The sequence below is a fragment of the Colius striatus genome, chromosome W, assembly GCF_028858725.1.
Source record: "Colius striatus isolate bColStr4 chromosome W, bColStr4.1.hap1, whole genome shotgun sequence".
Lineage (NCBI taxonomy): Eukaryota > Metazoa > Chordata > Aves > Coliiformes > Coliidae > Colius > Colius striatus.
The window spans coordinates 8,286,877-8,306,634 of NC_084789.1; the positions used below are offsets into that span (position 1 = coordinate 8,286,877).

General features: G+C 46.0%; 1 pseudogene; it reads left to right on the forward strand.

Moving 5' to 3' along the window:
* Window positions 1-19,758, forward strand: part of LOC133628599 (cyclin-dependent kinase 7-like) — a 47,823-nt pseudogene that overhangs the window by 13,555 nt on the left and 14,510 nt on the right.

Below are 19,758 nucleotides of genomic sequence, written 5' to 3' on the forward strand. Positions count from 1 at the left end.
CGGGTGAGAATACAAGGGTTGGGGCCCAAAGGTTCAGTTCCATCAGTGATGAAAAGGAAACCAGGAATCAAATGTTGAGTGGCAATGGATTGAATTAATCCTTCAGGGAAAGGAATGTTGTGAAGGATGTCATGAAGAATATGATGTAAAACCCTAAGTGTAAGGAGACAATCCCCAAGGACTTTGTCAGAAAAGGTAGCAATTAAAGTATGATCCTGCTCACAATATGAGGGTTATGCATCTTGCCACCTCCTGATACCAAGATGGTTTCATTTAGGAGCAGGGTCCTTAGATGTTCTTTCCTGGAACAGATCCCACCAGGCACCATTTCCGCTCCCCTGAATCCTGAGTTCAACTCTGCCAGTAGGGCTGAGGGGTCCTAACTATTGATACTGTTGAAGGAGAAGGATTAAAACCTGTGGTGGTAGGAACCAAGCAGGATCGTAACTCTGGACTTTAGCAGGGCCAACTTTGACCTTTTCAAGCAATTACTAGGGGACATGTCGTGGGACAGGGTATTAGAGAATAAAAGGACCCAAGATAGTTGGTCTCTATTCAAAGATCACTTCTTCCAGGCTCAGGATCAGAGCATCCCAGCTGGTAAGAAATCAAGAAAGGGAGCCAGGAGACCCACATGCTTAAATAGGGAACTGTTGGGCAAACTCAAGTGGAAGAAGAGAGTCTATAGATCATGGAAGGAAGGGATGGTCACTTGGGATGAATATAAGGCAGTTGTCAGAGGATGTAGGGAGGCAACCAAGAAAGCTAAAGCCTCATTGAAGTTGGGCCTTGCAAGGGAGGTCAAGGACGACAAGAAGGGCTTCTTCAAATACATTGTGGATAAAACTAACGCTAGAGGCAATGTAAGCCCACTGTTGAATGAGGCAGGTGCCCTGGTGACAGAGGATACAGAGAAGGCAGAGTTACTGAATGCCTTCTTTGCCTCTGTCTATACTGCTGGAGACTGTTCTCAGGAGCCCCAGACTCCCGAGGAAGTCAAGCTAAAGGAGGAGTTTTGTTTGGTTGATGAGGACTGGGTCAAGGATCAGTTGAGCAATCTGGATGATCCATGGGCCCCGATGGGATGCACCCGCAGGTACTGAGGGAGCTGGCAGAAGTCATTGCTAAACCACTCTCCATCATCTTTAGTAAGTTGTGGAGAACAGGAGAAGTGCCTGAGGGCTGGAGGAGAACAAATGTCACTGCAGCCTTCAAAAATGGCAAGAAGGAAGAACTGGGTAACTACAGACCTGTCAGCCTCACCTCCATCCCTGGAAAGGTGATGGAACAATTTATCCTGAGTGCTGTCTCCAGGCATTTAAAGGACAAGAGGGTCATTAGGAGCAGTCAACATGGTTTTACCAAGGGGAAGTCATGTTTGACCAACCTGACAGCCTTTTATGAAGATGTCACCAGGTGGATAGATGGTGGCAATGCAGTGGATGTGGTTTATCTTGATTTCAGTAAAGCACTTGACACCGTCTCCCACAGCAGCCTCACAGCAAATCTGAGAAGGTGTGGGCTGGATGGTCAGGTAGTGAGGTGGATTGTTAACTGGTTGAAGGGAAGAGGTCAGAGAGTTGTGGTCAATGGGGCAAGGACTAGTTGGAGACCTGTATCGTGTCGAGTCCCTCAGGGGTTGGTGCTGGGACCAGTACTGTTCAATATATCAATATTCATTAATGACCTTGATGAGGGAACAGAGGGCACTGTCAGCAAGTTTGCTGATGATACTAAACTGGGGGGAATGGCTGATACACCATGTCATGGTTTGACATGATAGCCTTTTCGGGTAAGGGGGAAGGGGCTGTAAAGATGGCTCCTGTAAGAAGTTGCTCGCAACCCTGCCCAGCTCAGAGCCAGACCCACTTCTGGGGCTGAGCCAATTAGACGCCTCCACGATCACTTTTTTGAGAAGAAGCCGGAAGGGGAGGTTTCTTCCTCCATTTTCTTTTCTTCTTCTGCCCCTTCATCTTTCTTCTGGCTGGTGGTGGTGCACGGAGTAGGAACGGTGAGAGAAACAACCATGCGGACTCCAAGGTCAGTGATGAAAGAGAGGAAGAGGTGTGCTGGAGCGGAGACTCCCCTGCATTCTATGGAGAGAACTGGTGAAGCTGAGATTTTTTTTCATTTCTTTAAAGACCCCGCATCAGCAGTAGAGACTCATTTTGATAATGAGCCCGTATCAGGGGCAGAGACTCATTTTGCTAAAGCTGACCCCGGACCAGGGGCAGCGATTCACTTCATTAAAGGCCCCGAGCCAGGGACAGTGATTTTGGCCAGAGGAGGCCTTGTCCCGAAGGAGGGGCCCTTTATCACTGTGGCCGGAGCAGGCCGTGTCCTGAGGAAGGGACCCAATATCCACAGCTGTAACTGCGGGGAGGAACCCACGACAAAGCAGCTCATTAAACTTATGCCCAGAAGAGGCCTTGTCCCGAGAGGGGGACTCTGCAACTGCAGAAACCGCAACCGTGGTGAAGAATCCACGCCAGAGATATTCACCAAGGACTGCGTCCCGTGTGAGGGACCCTGTATCGGCAGAAGCCGCAGCTGCTGGGAACAACCCACACCAGAGAAGTTTGTTAAGGACTGTGTTCTGGGGGAGGAACCCCGTGTTGGAGCAGGGGAAGAATGCCAGGAGTCGTCCTCATCTGAGAAGACAGAAGCGGCAGAGCCCATCTGTGAGAGACTGACCACATTCCCCACTCCCTGCCCCCCTGAGCCGTTGGAGGGGGAGGAGGTAGAGATATGGGGAGCAGTGAGCTGGGCCCGGGAAGAAAGGAGGGATGGGGGAGGGAGATCTTAAAGTGCTGGTTGTAATTTTCTCATCATCCTACTCCCTTTTTTTTTACTTTTATTCCGTTCTGTTTCTTGTAGAATAAACTTTCCTACTTTCCTCTCTAAGTCGAGTACTAGAGTCTGTTTTGCCCAGAACCATAATTGGCAGCGAGCCCTCCCTGCCCTTGTCTCAATCCACAACAATCTTGCTTATCTTTTTACTCCCATTTTGCTGGGTCCTCCGCCATCTTAACGAGAGTGGGGGTGAATGGGGGCACCGAGCGAGAGACTGTCGTGGTGCTGCTGTGCTAGCTGGGCCAAACCACGACACATCAGAAGGCTGTGCTGACATTCAACGAGACCTGGACTGGCTGGAGAGTTGGGCAAAGAGAAATCTAATGAAATTCAACAAGGGCAAGTGTAGAGTCTTGCATCTGGGGAAGAATAACCCCATGTACCAGTACAGACTGGGGAATGAACTCAGAGAGTAGTGTAGGGGAAAGGGACCTGGGGGTCCTGGTGGACAGCAGGATGACCATGAGGGCCAGCAATGTGCCCTCGTGGCCAAGAAGGCCAATGACATCCTGGGGTGGACTAGAAGGGCTGTGGGCAGTAGGTCGAGAGAGGTTCTCCTCCTCCTGTACTCTGCCCTCGTGAGGCCTCATCTGGAATATTGTGTCCAGTTCTGGGCCCCTCAGTTCAAGAAGGACAGGGAGCTGCTGGAGAGAGTTCAGCGCAGGGCCACAAAGATGGAACATCTCCCTTCTGATGAAAGGCTGAGGGAGCTGAGGCTCTTTAACTTGGAGAATTGGAGACTGAGGGGTGATCTCATTAATGTTTACAAATGTGTAAAGGATGGGTATCAGGAGTATGGAGCCAGGCTGTTCTCAATCATGTCCAATGATAGGTGTCATGGTTTGACATGACAGCCATTTCTGGTAAGGGGGAAGGGTCTGTAAAGATGGCTCCTGTAAGAAGTTGCTCGCAACTCTCCCCAGCTCTGAGTCAGACCCACTGCTGGGGCTGAGCCAATTAGACGCCGCCACGATCACTTTTTAAGAAGAAGCCGGAAGAGGAGAGTTCTTCCTGTTTCTTCCTTCTTCTGTCCCTTCTTTTTCTTCTGGCTGGTGGTGGTGCAAGGAGTAGGTACAGTGAGAGAAACAACCATGCGGACTCCAAGATCAGTGAGGAAAGAGAGGAGGAGGCGTGCTGGAGCAGAGACTCCCCTGCATTTCTACAAAGAGGACTGTTGAAGCTGAGATTTATTTTCACTTCTTTAAAAACCCTGCATCAACAGTAGAGACTCATTTTGATAATGATCCCGTATCAGGGGCAGAGACTCATGTTGCTACAGCTGGCCCCGGACCAGGGGCAGCGATTCACTTCATTAAAGGCCCCGAGCCAGGGACAGTGACTATGGCCAGAGGAGGCCATGTCCCGTGGAAGGGACCCGATCACTTCACTACAGACTCCGAGCCAGGCGCAGTGATTTTCTTCTTTAAAACTATGGCCGGAGGTAACTGTGGGAAGGAACCCACGACAAAGCAGCTCATTAAACTTATGCCCAGAAGAGACTTTGTCCCGAGAGAGGGACCCTGTAACTGCAGAAACTGCAACCGTGGCGAAGAATCCACGCCAGAGATATTCACCAAGGATTGCGTCCTGTGTGAGGGAACCTGTATCGGCAGAAGCCGCAGCTGCTGGGAACAACCCACACCAGAGAAGTTCATAAAGGACTGTGTTCCGGGGGAGGAACCCCGTGTTGGAGCAGGGGAAGAATGCCAGGAGTTGTCCTCATCTGAGAAGAGAGAAGCGGCAGAGCCCATCTGTGAGAGACTGACTACATCCCCCATTCCCCGACCCCCTGAGCCGTTGAGGGGGGAGGAGGGGGAGATATGGGGAGCAGTGAGCTGGGCCCGGGAAGAAAGGAGGGATGGAGGAGGGAGATCCTAAAGTGCTGGTTGTAATTTTCTCATCATCCTACTCCCTTTTTTGCTTTTATTCCGTTCTGTTTCTTATAGCATAAACTTTCCTACTTTCCTCTCTAAATCGAGTACTGGAGTCTGTTTTGCCCAGAACCGTAATTGGCAGCGAGCCCTCCCTGCCCTTGTCTTAATCCACAACAACCTTGCTTATCTTTTTCCTCCCATTTCGCTGGGGCCTCCGCCGTCCTAACGAGGGTAGGGGTGAATGGGGGCACCAAGCAAGAGACTGTCGTGGTGCTACTTTGCTAGCTGGGCCAAACCACGACAATAGGACAAGGGGCAATGGGTATAAACTGGAACATAAGAGGTTCCAAAGAAATACACGGAAGAATTTCTTCCCTGTTCAGGTGAGGGAGCACTGGAACGGGCTGCCCAGATGGATTGTTGAGTCTCCTTCTCTGAGGACATTCAAAACCTACCTGGATGAGTTCCTGTGTGACCTACTCTAGGTGGTCCTACTCTGGCAGGGAGGATTGAACTAGATGATCTCTCGAGGTCCCTTCCAACCCGTACAATTCTGAGATTCTGTGATTTTGTTGATGACTCGTGTTCCAGTCCCAGGTGAAATGTTGCAGCAAAGAATACAGAGAATGGACTAGCTGACTGATCAGAGACGTGGGCATGCTGAAATTTATAGAGTGCCTAATAACTGTGGAGGTTGTGTTTTGAGGAGAGTGTTGGTAAAGATAAAAGAGATTGCAAGACAGTTTTGGGAATACTTTTGTTACTGGAACACAAGAAGACTTGTGCATTCTGAGCAGGACACTGGCATTTACAGGGAGGAGTGGAAAGATCCCAGTGTTATTTCAGAGCTTAAACTATGAGGATCATACCTTGTGCAACAGATTCATGTGTAGGTCTGCCCAGGAGAATGTCATTGGTATGCTGGCAGCAAGAGAGATCAGGAGTGAAAGAAGTTTCAGCTAAGGTGAAGAGACCATGAGTGAGGGTATGTTCATGGTGATAATGTTGAGGTAAATGAGTAAAGGTGTACTGAATGCTATTCTATGTAAAAGTAAAGTGACCTTGGTCATTTGAGTGGATGGGGGACTGGAAGAAAGTATCTTTAATGTCCAAAACTGCCATCCATAGGAAGCAAGGCAAATGGTGTTGAATACTTCAGCAGTTTTTGGGACTGTTGCATTAAGCAGAGAGGAGGCAGAATGTATGCTATTATAGTAAACGGACAGATGCCAAGACCTGTTTGTTGGGTTTGCCCACTGGCCAGATGGGGCTGCTAAACAGGATGTGGGTGTGAGTGACTACTTCCTATTCTTCCAGTTCTGTGAGAAGGGAGGGAGGTGATGGGGTTTGGGGCTCATGGTTTTACAGGGTGCTGCTCTAAATTAACAACATGGGTCATTGGAGGTAGGGGAGGTACTTATTGGAACTAGCAGGTGGTTTGGTTCAGAAGTGACAAGATACCTTGCCTTGACCATCATGGAAGGTTTGGCTTCTGAGAAGATTCGTATCTGAGAAGTCAGAATCTCCCAAAACAGCAGGTTCTTGGGCTGTTAGGGAAGTCATACTTGGCTGTGACTACAGGAAGAGCTATGAGTGGTCCTGTGAACCCGCAGACTACTGCAGTAAGGGGGAAGGGCTGTTGGTAGTAACACTGAGAGCCAGTAACACTGATGCTGGCGCTGTGTATTGCCTATTTGGCAATGTCAAGGGCCAAATGGGTTTTTCATGCTTCAAGCTGTTTTGGGTAAGGACCCTTTCACAAAGGAATAGGGTTTTTTAACTTATGGTGACACAGCAGAGTTTGGTGGTAACAATAGCCACATCTTTAAGGAAATGGGAAGATAACAGAACAGGCACAGTAGAAATTACCTTTTGTAATACCAGGGACCATGTGGGGTTGGGTGCGGCACCTGTAAGGTCAGTGCATATTGATGTTAATTGTCCTGTGAGGGGACTCTTTTTGACTAGTAGCCACCACCATATCTCAATGGGATAATGATAGATCTTCATCTGCCACAGGGCCTACATCTAAAGCATGGCTGATAACCAACCTAGCTATGCTCAGTTCTAAATCTGTGGGACTGGCCAGGGAATAGCCAGGGTCCTCAGTCATCTCGGGGCACTTCTCTTTTAACATAAGCTGTTGATGCCCAAAAGACAGAGTCTGTATTTTCTGGTGGAATTTGTACTCAGATTCCAAATCCTAAAGTGAGGATCTGGGCTTCTGATTCTGAAATTTGGATAGTATTCCCTCCTCATATTTGCAAGCCAGGCTAAGTAATAAACAGTAAAAGATCTGTGATAGTACTTGCTTAATTTGACTATGTTTATGTTTGTGAAAGGGCAAGTAGAGATAGTTGCAACGCCTCCATTAGTATCATACTGAGTTTCCATAATTGATGGAATTCATAAGCCTGGTTGGGCTTCAAGAATTTGATATATCATTGCTTGGATCCAAATCAAACCAAATATTTCCTTCTTAGTCTTCTTGGTCAGTATATAAAGCTTTATGTATTGCTGTTGCTGGACCATGGTGACTAAGAGTTTTAAAATATTTACCACTATTAAAATACTATATTTGCATAATTGTCTGTTACAAGATCATTCTTATTATAGAATTTTAATACAATGGGATTGATTTCTTATAAGAGAAAAAAGTACACAATCTGTTGTTTAACTGCCTGGCATATTTTCCTTCCCTTCTACGACTCCCCAGAGAAAAAGCATCATCTGTACATTTCAAAAGTAGCTCAAAACACTCATGATGATCAGCTAACTTGGAGGAGGATGACTGTATTATTAACTTGGATAAAATGCAGACTGGCTCTGTTTTGAACATTGTCTCTTCCACCGTGTCAGTTCACAAAAGAAAAAAAGTTTTACTTCATTTGTCTGCACCCACTCTAAAGTTCTTTCATACTTCCTTTCTTTGTTAGCAGTTTTTCTTTTTGGACTAGTCAGCGTTAAAGCAAGGGAAGGACAGATCACTTGGAAAGGGAAAGTGTGGAACAACTATAACAGTTATTAAAATAAAAACTCTTTGTTGCCCACTATTCCTACATTTATTTTGTTAGTGACTAAGTATTAGGAAGGTGATTCAAAAGATAATTGGCTTCTGCTGAAAGACAGCCATATGAAGTTCCCTTTCTGTGAAAAGCTGAGCTCTTTCTAACTAGAAAAACATACATTCCATTTTTGGTCTTTGTAGGGGATGATGAGACTTCCAGATTGTCACATTTAGGTCTTTCCCTGAGATGCCACTTCAACATATCTTCAGTGCAGCTGATGATGATTTGCTCAATCTTCTGCAAGGCTTATTCACATTTAATCATTGAACTAGGGCTTTGGATACTCAGATATAGTGCACTTGCATTATGTTCTAATGTTCATTAACATAATGTTAATATCAGACAAATGTGTTTTGAAGCCAGTAAGCCAGGTTTGAAATGAAATGTCATATAGTTCTTTATATGAAATACTAGAAATATATTTCCAGTGTTTTATAGAGAAAACTCTGACTGATCATTGCCATTTCTAGTGTAGTGCAAAGGGAGACAACTTAAAGGTCTGAGAGTCATGGCCTTCAAACAGTCATTATATTTGACATTCATAATTCAGTCACCTAACACTTGAACCTTAAGACTTAACGTAGCATATCTTTTTCCCCGGTGTTGTGGTTTTGCCGAGCTGGGAAAAGGGAAAAAAACTACGACTCTTCCTCCTCCTGGCGGAACGAGGAAGGGATCAGAGAAAAGGTAAAAGAGCCTGCGTAGATTGATGAGGCCTCATCTGGAGTCCTGTGTCCAGTTCTGGGCTCCTCAGCTCAAGAGGGACAGGGAAGTGCTGGAGAGAGTCCAGCGCAGGGCCACCAAGATGATCAGGGGACTGGAGCATCTTTCATATGAGGAAAGGCTGCGGGAACTGGGGCTGTTTAGTCTGGAGAAGAGGAGATTGAGGGGAGATCTTACTAACATTTAGAAATATCTAAAGGGTGGGTGTCAGGAGTTTGGGACATCCCTTTTTTCTACTGTATCTAGCAACAGGACAAGGGGTAATGGGATGAAGCTGGAGCACAAAAAGTTCGACTTAAATATAAGAAAAAACTATTTCACTGTGAGGGTGACGGAGCAGTGGAACAGGCTGCCCAGAGGGGTTGTGGAGGCTCCTTCCTTGGAGGTGTTCAAGACTCGCCTGGACATGTTCCTATGCAACCTGATCTAGGTGAACCTGCTTCTGCAGGGCGGTTGGACTAGATGATCTCTAAAGGTGCCTTCCAACCCCTACCATTCTATGATTCTATGAATTAAGGGTTCATTATGCAAATAAGACAAAAATCAGTTTAATTTGAGTTTTTCAAATCATAGAAATATACATAATTCAAATTCCATTGTTCTGGAATTAGAAATTAAAAAAAAAAAAAAAGCCTAGTAAGTTATTAGGGTTGGATTTTTGTAAATAAATTAACAATTTCTGAGAAACCTGCTGAGACACTCACAAGGATAATTGGTACAATTTGATTTTTTTAGTTAATTTTAGTTTCACTTGAAACAAAAAATATTTCAAATTTTTAAGATATTGATAGATCACATAAAGTGTCTTTCCTCAACTTCACGCAGAATTCTGCATCAGTGCTCAGTTCCAATAATGTATTAGTAATTTCACTAGTTGTTGCTAAATGGCCTGAGGATTTAAATGGCGAATGTGAAAAGTCCTAGTGGAGTTCATTTTTTAATTATGGAAATTGCTTATTCCAGAAAGTGTATTTTCTTTTTCCACTTTACATACATTATGCTTCAGGAGGAATGTTCATAATGAGGTTCTCTGAGATTTGTATACAGTTGCTATACCAATGGCAACTGAGAAACACTATTATAAGGTTTTATATAAGCCTTTTTGCCACAGACTGGCTTCTGATATTGTCTTGTGTGCCTTTTTTGATGGAAGGGATGCTAAACTTGTTTTTGAACAAGACAGCTGTCCCAAAAAAAGACAAAAACCTGTAAATGCTTAAACTCTTGAAAATAATGTGCAACTTGTGCAGACATATTGTAAAAAAAATATGGATATTTATCTTGTGAAATATTTCCACTTTTTTAGACTAAAACACGGTCAGCATGTTTCTGAGATATTGTATAAATTTGGAAAAGTATAAATCCATATGCTTTCTAAGAAGAGACACTTTATTACAGCAAAGAAAAAATGTGTTGATCTACACTGTAGTGATTAGACCATTTGTCAAATACTGTTACTGTTTGTGATAATATTTATAGGTCACACACAAGTTTTCAGTTACCATTGGAACCAGGTCTGTGAAACAGAATTTATACCTTTGAGTGCAGGAGATTGATTAAAAGTATGAACTTTAGCAAAATCTTTTAAACTTTTCTAAATCTTTTGCTCCACTTTTCACAACTCAATATTATTGCCAAATTGAAAAAAAAAAAAGAAAAAAAGAATGGAACAGAATGGAATGCAACAGAATACAACAGAGAATAGAATAGAATAGAATAGAATAGAATAGAATAGAACTGTCATTGAAGTTTCTTAATAAAACGGATGCCTCCTTTAAAGAATGTATGTCTCAAGACGAGTCTTGCTACTTTTCCTTGTTAGATACAGTCTGAATGGTGTATCACAGAGAGCTGAATTATTTCTTAGCTGCCCTTTTTCACAGTTCTTACTCTTTGCTATTGGAGAAGCTTAAACCTCACATTCCTGTATCTTACGATGAAATTATTTGGATCAAGATGTGTCCTTTGTCATAGATGAAACAACTTACAGGGAAGGGTAATCCCATATATTACATAACATTCACTCCAAGCTATTCCTTGTGCAATGGTCACTGTCTGTCTAAATAAGATATCTGCTCAGTGGAGTTTATTGTACTTTGTGTGTTGTTCAGGAGAAAGATGAAGTTTGTTCATGCTGTTTATCTTTCCCTAACATTGCTCTTTGCGTCAGGAGAAGCATGATCAGGTGTGTCAGAAACAGGGTCCACTGACCTAAAACACTAAATTAGCTGCATCACACCCACCATGAACCTCTGTATTTACTTCTAGCAGAAGGAATTAGAAAGCAAGGGTGATGAATTCTGGTGCTTAACTTTTTGGCACTGCAGTATCAACTGTAAAAAAATCTGGAGTTCATTGTTGGATTTAAACCACAGCCTTTAGAAAAGCAAGTATTCTTACAGTCCCTGCTGCTGAGTGCATGAGTGTAAGCTCACTCATGAACATGTCGCTGCCTGTAGTTCAGGGTAAAACTTAAACTTTAAAGTGACAAGCCTGATTCTCAGTCCCAAAATGCTCCTGTGAGACTACTGGAGCTTTAACAAGAACATCAACTGCTTCAGAAAAAATAAAAATACATTTTTGTCTAATATACTAAAGAAATAAAATAATAGAATCATAGAATACCAGATATTTTATAAGCAGAATACCAGATATTTTATAAGAAGGAACAATTATAACAATAAATGAGGGGATATACAAAGGGACTGGTGCATGACGCAGTCGCTCACCACCCGGGATCCGACCCGACTGATCGCTCTGGACCGGCAGCCGAAAACTGCGACCCCGGCAGAGAGCTCCTTCCGGCTGGCTCCCCACCTAGATACTGGGCATGGTGTCAAGATGGCATCGAATACCTACTGGCCAGCCTGGGTCAGCTGCCCAGGCTGTACCCCTTCCTAGTTCCTCATAGGACTTAACTCTATCCTAGCCCAAACCAGAACATTCCACACCTTCTTCTATACCATCTACGTCATGCCTACGTTTACACTTTAAAATTATCTACCACCACACTTCCTCTCCTTGAAAATATGGACACACACAGAGGTATATCATTCCCTCAGTTTATGGGCCATCCCTCTGACGTGCATTGATCTTGAGGAAGTCACTGGGCGCAGATTCACTTTTCACCATCCTGTGTGTTGCTCATTCAAGTCCATCCTCCAGTGATCTGAGTGGTTCTTCCTGCAATGTTAGTGAATAGCATAGAGCAACTAGGGTAGCAGTGACATACAATAGCAGGATTATTTAACAACTATCATCGTACAATTTAATTCACGGGTTCTTCTCACCCAAAATCAAATTCCCTTGAGGGACCACGACATATTTGGCGCCCAACGTGGGGCCCGCAGGGTTGAAATAAGACACAGTAGGCTGAAACAATTGTCACAATGTTGATGTATTTGCTTAACTGCTGTTGGCCCATAATTTGTCATATGCACTATGTATTCTCTCTGATAGTGTTTATGTCCTTTGGAAAAGGGACGAAAGCACTCGTTCTGATATACTGGTTGTTACTGGCTTATGGCATGGTTGTATCACTGGGTATGGAGCTAGGCCAATACTTGTACATGACTGGGTTGGCATTTCTGCAACTTGGACATTTATTTTCAGAAGGTAGTGACAGTAATGACACTCAGTTCATGGGAAAAACGGAGGGACGTAATTTTTCCATTTTTTCCATCCTCCCTTACTCATTCAAGTTAACTGCAATAGCTTTTGACAATTCAGAATGCACTTGGGATGTCCCAGCCATTGTGGTTTTATTGCTCTGTCCTCTAGGTAGGGTGTTTTTCTTGGGTAGAGTTGTGAAATGTGTTTTCCAGACTGTTATGAGATTGGGCAGCTATGGAGGGATTGATATACAGAAGAATATGAACAGGTATTGGAAGAGTTTTTTACTTGTACAGATTAGGAATGCCACCCTAGCAACCACTGTGGCTATTCAAACTGAGGCAACTGATGCTGTTGCTGCCCTAACTCCAACAGCAGACACTGATCCTGAATCAGAGGATCAACCTGTGGCAGTGTCAGTTGCTCCTGTCCAGAAAAAGAAACACATAAAAAAATCAGTTCGCCTTGTGAGGGATGAAAATGAACCAGTGTCATCACGGGAACGGGAGGAAGAGTCAGAGCCAGAGCCAGAGATAATCATCCGATCCTTGTCCCTGAGCAAACTGAGAGAAGTGCAAAAAGATTACAGTCGCCACCCAAGCGAGCACCTTGTTGCCTGGCTGCTCCGATGCTGGGAGAATGGGGCCCACAGCTTGGACTTGGAGGGCAGGGAAGCCAGGCAGCTGGGCTCTCTGTCCCGGAATGGCGGCATTGACAAGGCGATTGGAAGGAAGACAGAAGTCCTCAGCCTCTGGAGAAGACTTTTGTCTGGTGTGAGGGAAAGATACCCCTTCAAAGAAGATATCATATGCCACCCAGGCAAGTGGACCACAATGGACAAAGGTATCCAGTACCTGAGGGAGTTAGCTGTGCGGGAAATGATTTATAATGAGCAGTTACCAACAGACCCAGATGAGGTCCAGTGCACACAGTCTATGTGGCAAAGATTTCTGCAAAGTGCACCATCATCTTATGCTAATTCATTGGCAGTCATCTCCTGGAAAGAAGGTGAGGGGAAAACAGTGGGGGAAATGGGTGTTCGACTTCGGCAATATGAAGAAAGTCTGTCTTCCTCCCTACAGGCTGTTGTCTCGGCTGTAGATAAAATGTCAAAAGAGTTCCACCAATTCAAAGAAGATATGTCCCGCACTCCACCTGCCCGAGTCCATACTTCAGCTATTAGTAGATGTCCCTCTGTTCAAGAGAGGGAATATAGAGGGCAGACACCACGAGGTGCTTTGTGGTCTTACCTGCGGGACCAGGGAGAGAACATGAACAAGTGGCATGGGCAACCTACTTCGGCCTTAAGGGCACGGGCACGGCAGCTACGGGGAAAAACCGCTACAAGGAGCAATTTCTCTTGGAAAGATGCTGCTCCAGTTTCCAGTGAGCAACTCCCTAGACAGAATAGAAGGGTTGAGCTCTATTCTAGTCCCCTCGAGGGGACTTCTAGCTCTTTTCTACAAAAGATATCCAATGACTGCCATGGCCAGTACTAGGGAGGCCCTGCCTCCAGCCAGGTGGAGGAGAGGGACAACCGAGTTTATTGGACAGTGTGGATCCGATGGCCTGGCACATCAAACCCACAAGAGTACAAGGCTTTAGTGGATACTGGAGCACAATGCACTCTGATGCCATCAAGTTGTAAAGGGACAGAATCTGTTTGTATTTCTGGAGTGACAGGGGGATCTCAACAGCTAACCTTGTTAGAAGCTGAAGTGAGTTTAACTGGAGATGAGTGGCACAAACACCCCATTGTAACAGGCCCAGAAGCCCCGTGTATCCTGGGCATAGACTACCTTAAGAGAGGGTATTTTAAGGACCCAAAAGGGTACCGGTGGGCCTTTGGTGTGGCTGCAGTGGAGACAGAGGAAATTGAACAACTATCCAGCATGCCTGGCCTTTCAGAGGACCCTTCTGTTGTGGGTTTGCTGAAGGTTGAGGAGCAACAGGTACCAATTGCAACCACAACAGTGCACCGGCGGCAATATCGCACCAGCAGAGATTCAGTGATTCCCATTCATAAGTTGATTCGCCAACTGGAGAGCCAAGGGGTGATCAGCAAAACTCACTCACCCTTTAACAGTCCCATATGGCCAAGGCAAAAGTCTAGGGAAGAGTGGAGACTGACAGTAGACTATCGTGGCCTGAATGAAGTCACGCCACCGCTGAGCGCAGCTGTGCCGGACATGCTGGAACTCCAATATGAACTGGAGTCCAAGGCAGCCAAATGGTATGCCACCACTGATATTGCCAATGCATTCTTCTCAATTCCTTTGGCAGTAGAGTGCAGGTCCCAGTTCGCTTTCACTTGGAGAGGGGTTCAGTATACCTGGAATCGACTGCCCCAGGGGTGGAAACACAGCCCCACCATCTGCCATGGACTGATCCAGGCCACGCTGGAGAAGGGCGAGGCCCCAGAACACCTGCAATACATTGATGACATTGTTGTGTGGGGTGACAGCAGAGGAAGTTCTTGAGAAGGGAAAGAAGATAATTCAAATTCTTCTGAAGGCTGGTTTTGCCATTAAACGAAGTAAGGTCAGAGGGCCTGCGCAGGAGATCCAGTTTTTAGGAGTAAAATGGCAGGATGGACGTCACCATATCCCAATAGATGTGATCAACAAAATTGCAGCCATGTCTCCCCCAACTAGCAAAAAGGAAACACAAGCTTTCCTAGGTGTTGTGGGTTTTTGGAGGATGCATATACCAAATTACAGTATGATTGTGCGCCCTCTCTACCACGTAACATGGAAGAAAAATGATTTTGAATGGGGTCCTGAACAGCAACAAAGTTTTGAACAAATTAAACAGGAGATAGTTCATGCAATGACACTTGGGCCAGTCCGGACAGGACCAGATGTTAAAAATGTGCTCTACACCGCAGCTGGGGAGAATGGCCCTACTTGGAGTCTTTGGCAGAGAGCACCTGGGGAGGGTTGAGGCCGACCCCTTGGATTCTGGAGTCGGCGATACAGAGGATCCGAGGCCCGATACACTCCAACTGAGAAGGAGATACTGGCGGCATATGAAGGGGTTCAAGCTGCATCAGAAGTGATCGGCACAGAAACACAACTTCTCCTAGCACCCCGACTGCCAGTGCTGGGCTGGATCTTCAAAGGGAGGGCCTCCTCCACACATCATGCAACTGATGCTACATGGAGTAAGTGGATCGCATTGATCACACAACGAGCTCGTGTAGGAAGTTCTAGCTGCCCTGGAATTCTGGAACTGATCACGAACTGGCCAGAGTGTGAAGACAGTGAAATATCACCAGAAAAGGAGGCAACCCGTGCTGAAGAGGCCCCATCATATGAGGAACTTCCAGAAGATGAGAAGCGGTATGCCCTGTTCACCGATGGGTCCTGTCGTCTTGTGGGGAAGCATCGGAGGTGGAAGGCAGCTGTGTGGAGCCCCCTACGCAAAGTTTCAGAAGCTGCAGAAGGAGAGGGTGAATCGAGCCAGTTTGCAGAGGTAAAAGCCATCCAGTTAGCTTTAGACATTGCTGAACGAGAAAACTGGCCAAGGCTTTATCTCTACACTGACTCGTGGATGGCAGCAAATGCTGTGTGGGGGTGGTTACAGCAATGGAAGCAGAACAACTGGCAACAACGGGGCAAACCCATCTGGGCTGCCCCAATATGGCAAGACATTGCTGCTCGGCTGGAGAAGCTGATTGTGAAAGTGCGCCATGTAGATGCCCATATAGCTAAGAACAGGGCCACTGAAGAACATCTGCATAACCAGCAAGTGGACAAGGCTGCAAAGATTGGAGCAGCTCAGATAGATTTAGACTGGCAACACAAGGGGGAGTTATTTTTAGCTCGGTGGGCCCATGACACCTCAGGTCATCAAGGCAGAGATGCCACCTATAAATGGGCTCGTGATCGAGGGGTGGATTTAACCTTGGATGCCATTGCACAGGTTGTCCATGAGTGTGAGACGTGTGCTACAATCAGACAAGCCAAACGGTGGAAGCCCATATGGTATGGAGGACGATGGCAGAAATATAAATACGGAGAGGCCTGGCAGATTGATTATATCACACTGCCACAGACTCGCCAAGGCAAACGTCATGTGCTCACAATGGTGGAGGCGACCACTGGCTGGTTGGAAACGTATCCTGTGTCTCATGCCACCACCCGGAGCACCATCCAGGGCCTTGAAAGGAAAGTCCTCTGGCGACATGGCACCCCAGAAAGAATTGAGTCAGACAATGGGATGCACTTCAGGAACAACCTCATAGATGCCTGGGCCAAAGAGCATGGCATTGAATGGGTTTATCACATCCCCTATCATGCACCAGCCTCATGAAAAGTTGAACGACACAATGGACTATTGAAGACCACACTGAGAGCAATGGGGGGTGGAACATTCAAACATTGGGACACAAATTTAGAAAAGGCCACCTGGCTAGTCAACTCCAGAGGATCTGTGAACAGAGCTGGCCCTGCCCAATCGGAACTTCTACATACTGTAGAAGGGGATAAAGTCCCTGTAGTGCACGTAAAAGATCTGTTAGGGAAAGCAGTATGGGTGAGTCCTACCTTGGGTAAAGGTAAACCCATTCGTGGGATTGTTTTTGCTCAGGGACCTGGGTACACTTGGTGGGTGATGTGTAAGGATGGGACAACCCAGTGTGTACCTCAAGGAAAATTGATTTTGGGTGAGAATAGCCTGTGAATTCGTTGAATCAAATTGTATTATGTTAGTTGTTAAATAACATTGTTGTTGTATGTCATCATTACCATAGTTGCTCTATGCCATATCACTGACACTACAGTAAGGACTGTCGAGGAGTGGTTAAGGGAGAATGGACATGGATCCCAGGGTATAATGTTAGGCCTGATGGGGCAAGGCAATCTGAGTTCTAGTTATATGAATTTAATGCACAATCAAGACCAGAGTCAGAGCCATGGTTAAAGCAGTTGCTGTCATGCAGACAGCAGGCCGCTTTCTCTTCCTTCAAGGTCGGGCTGTTTTCAGCTAACGAGCTAACAGCTCAAGGTGGAAAACAACTACGGGGGAAAAACAAGATGGGAAAATGTGAGGGAGCTTGCTTATCGCAGAAACCGCAAGTAGGATGAACATAAGAATGTAATCTATTAGCTGCTGTTGCTGAGCTAGCTTTGAAGCTGCTGGATATAAGTTAGAGCCTGCTCTCAATGAAGCGAAGATTTCTGCTATCACTCACATTGAGTAGGATTGATTTTTTCCCACCCAGCTGAGAATCGGACCCTGGGTTGATCGCCGCATGAAGTAGGCTTGGAGCTGGTTGTTCAGGCTTCGAGTCTGGGTTTTTCAGGCTTCGAGCCTGGGTGTTTCAGACTTAGAGTCTGGTTTCAGGCTTAGAGTCTGGTTTCAGGCTTCGAGCCTGGGTTTTTCAGGCTTTGAGCCTGGTTTCAGGCTTCGAGCCTGGGTTTTTCAGACTTAGAGTCTGGTTTGCAGACTTCGAGTCTGGTTTTTCAGGCCAAGAGCCAAAAACTTCGCGGCATATGGCGCCCGAACAGGGACCATCACTGGATGTTACCGGGTAAGGAGCCTGCCTGCGGGGAGCTGAGACTTGAAAATCCGGAGGCAGAGGCAGTCGGAGGAGGAAGCCTGCCGGATCCCAAGCAGAGGTTGCTGTACCCGGGGGAGTGACTACAGGTTGCGGTGAGACGCGGATCCGACAACATGGAAAAGGAGGTAGCACTCTCACTTTTACATCGCTTTTTAGAAAAACAGGGGGTGGACTTTAAATTGACCGATTTGTCTGGTCTACTTGTACATAGTAATTGTAAAGGCTTTTTTAAGGACTCTGAGAAATATTTTGATGAGAAGGAGTGGAGAGCATATGGGACTTGTCTTTGGGACTTGGTTATAGACGAAGATAAGACTGCTCGGAAACTGATAAAACCATGGAGAGAAGTAATTAACCGTTCGAAAAAGTATAAGTTGGAAAAGGATTTGGCCGCTGCTGTAACTCAGCGGCTTGATATGCCTGAGACTGTAGCCGAGCCAACAGCTGGACTGTTTGGTATCGGGACTAATTATATCTCATCTCCCTTTTCTGGTGAGTGGCGAGAAATTGGAAACCTTCTCTGTGAAGCCACTATTAATGGTGATAAGGACAATAGTAAGACCAGTAAAAATTTAGGTCTCGTTTGGAGACACGTGATAAATACTTTAAAAGAAATGCAAGCAGAACAGCGTGTGGCCATGGCTGCAGCCCAGGCGTTGACTGTTGCGCCGAGGCTGAAGGAGACAGACAAGGGAGCGGACAGGTTCCTGCAGGAAGTATTAAAGAAACTGGAGCGACAAGAGACCATCGAAACACAGCCTGTCGCCACTGAAAGCCAGCCCGGTGCGCGGCCCGTCGCTGAGCGGGGCGTGCTGAGAAAAAAAAAAAGAAAAGAAAAAAAAAATAAAAGAAAAGAAAAAAAAAATTTCTTCTCTACACAAGAGTTTTTACAAAGTCAGGGAGGCGAAGGGGCTTCGGAGCAGAGCCCCCGCGGGAGAGCTGCTTCCCGTTCAGAGCCCAACCCTCCGAGTTAGCCCTGGGACGCCAAGGGGAATGCCAAGTGGGCAGAGTCGGGCGGGGGTGCAGCGCAGGACGATCAGAGGAGTGGGGGAGCGCGACCCCGTGTTAGACTGGGCACCATCGGGCACGCGAGGGGAGACAAAGAAAACACAGGAGAGACTAATACCGACTGCGCCGCCGGCGCCGGGGACGGCACGGAGTGAGCCAGACCCCCCCCGCCCCTTCCATCCGCAGCCGCCGCCGCGCAGCCGCTTCCCGCGCCCGGTCAGTGTCTCCGGAGCCCCCACACACACCGCGCCGACACCACCGGACCCGGCCCTCACGGACCGCTGGGCTCCTCCTTTCCATCCTCATTCCCTTGCCTCAACGAGTGTAAAAACTGTTGGTCGTGATGTTATGCATTTTGCTGTAGATGTGATGATGAATACTGGTTTTCTTACAGTGGAAACTTTCTAAGGTGTTTTAGGTGTCAGGAACAGAACATTTTGACATTGAGAAGCTAAAAGGTGGTTTGTGTTTTAGACTCATTGGTGAAGGATTTTTTTTATCAGAAGTAAAAAAAAAAGGATTTTGTCATACTGTTGATGCTTCAAATGATTGTGGTAAATGGTTTTAGGCAATTTCAACAAACCAAGCAAAACATGTGGGTTACACTGGCCAAAGCAATCAATCAGTCTACAATATGTTTATCAATGACCACTCCAGATAATCCTTTTTCTACCTGTTTGGTGGGAGCTCCATCAGATGTGGCACAATGGCCTGTACCAAATGCATTAAAAACAAATCCCTTAGTTAAGGGTAATGGCAAAGTTGACAGCTGGGATTTGATCATTTCATGGTTGCCAATAATGACAACAGAGCCACAGGAGTTAGAATTATTGAGATCTATAAAGATGGATTTTTGCGTTATGTTTAATTTTACCAGCAATACCAAAACATTTGGGAAAGAATGTGGATCCCATCCTGGGCGTGTATAAGAACGCAACATCTCGGTGCAATTATACTTCACCAAAAAGATCCAGGTCTAGTCTTGTGCCTGTACAGTTACCAAAGGGAATTTTTCTGATCTGTGGGGACCAGGCATGGCCTGGAATACCCTTGAGAT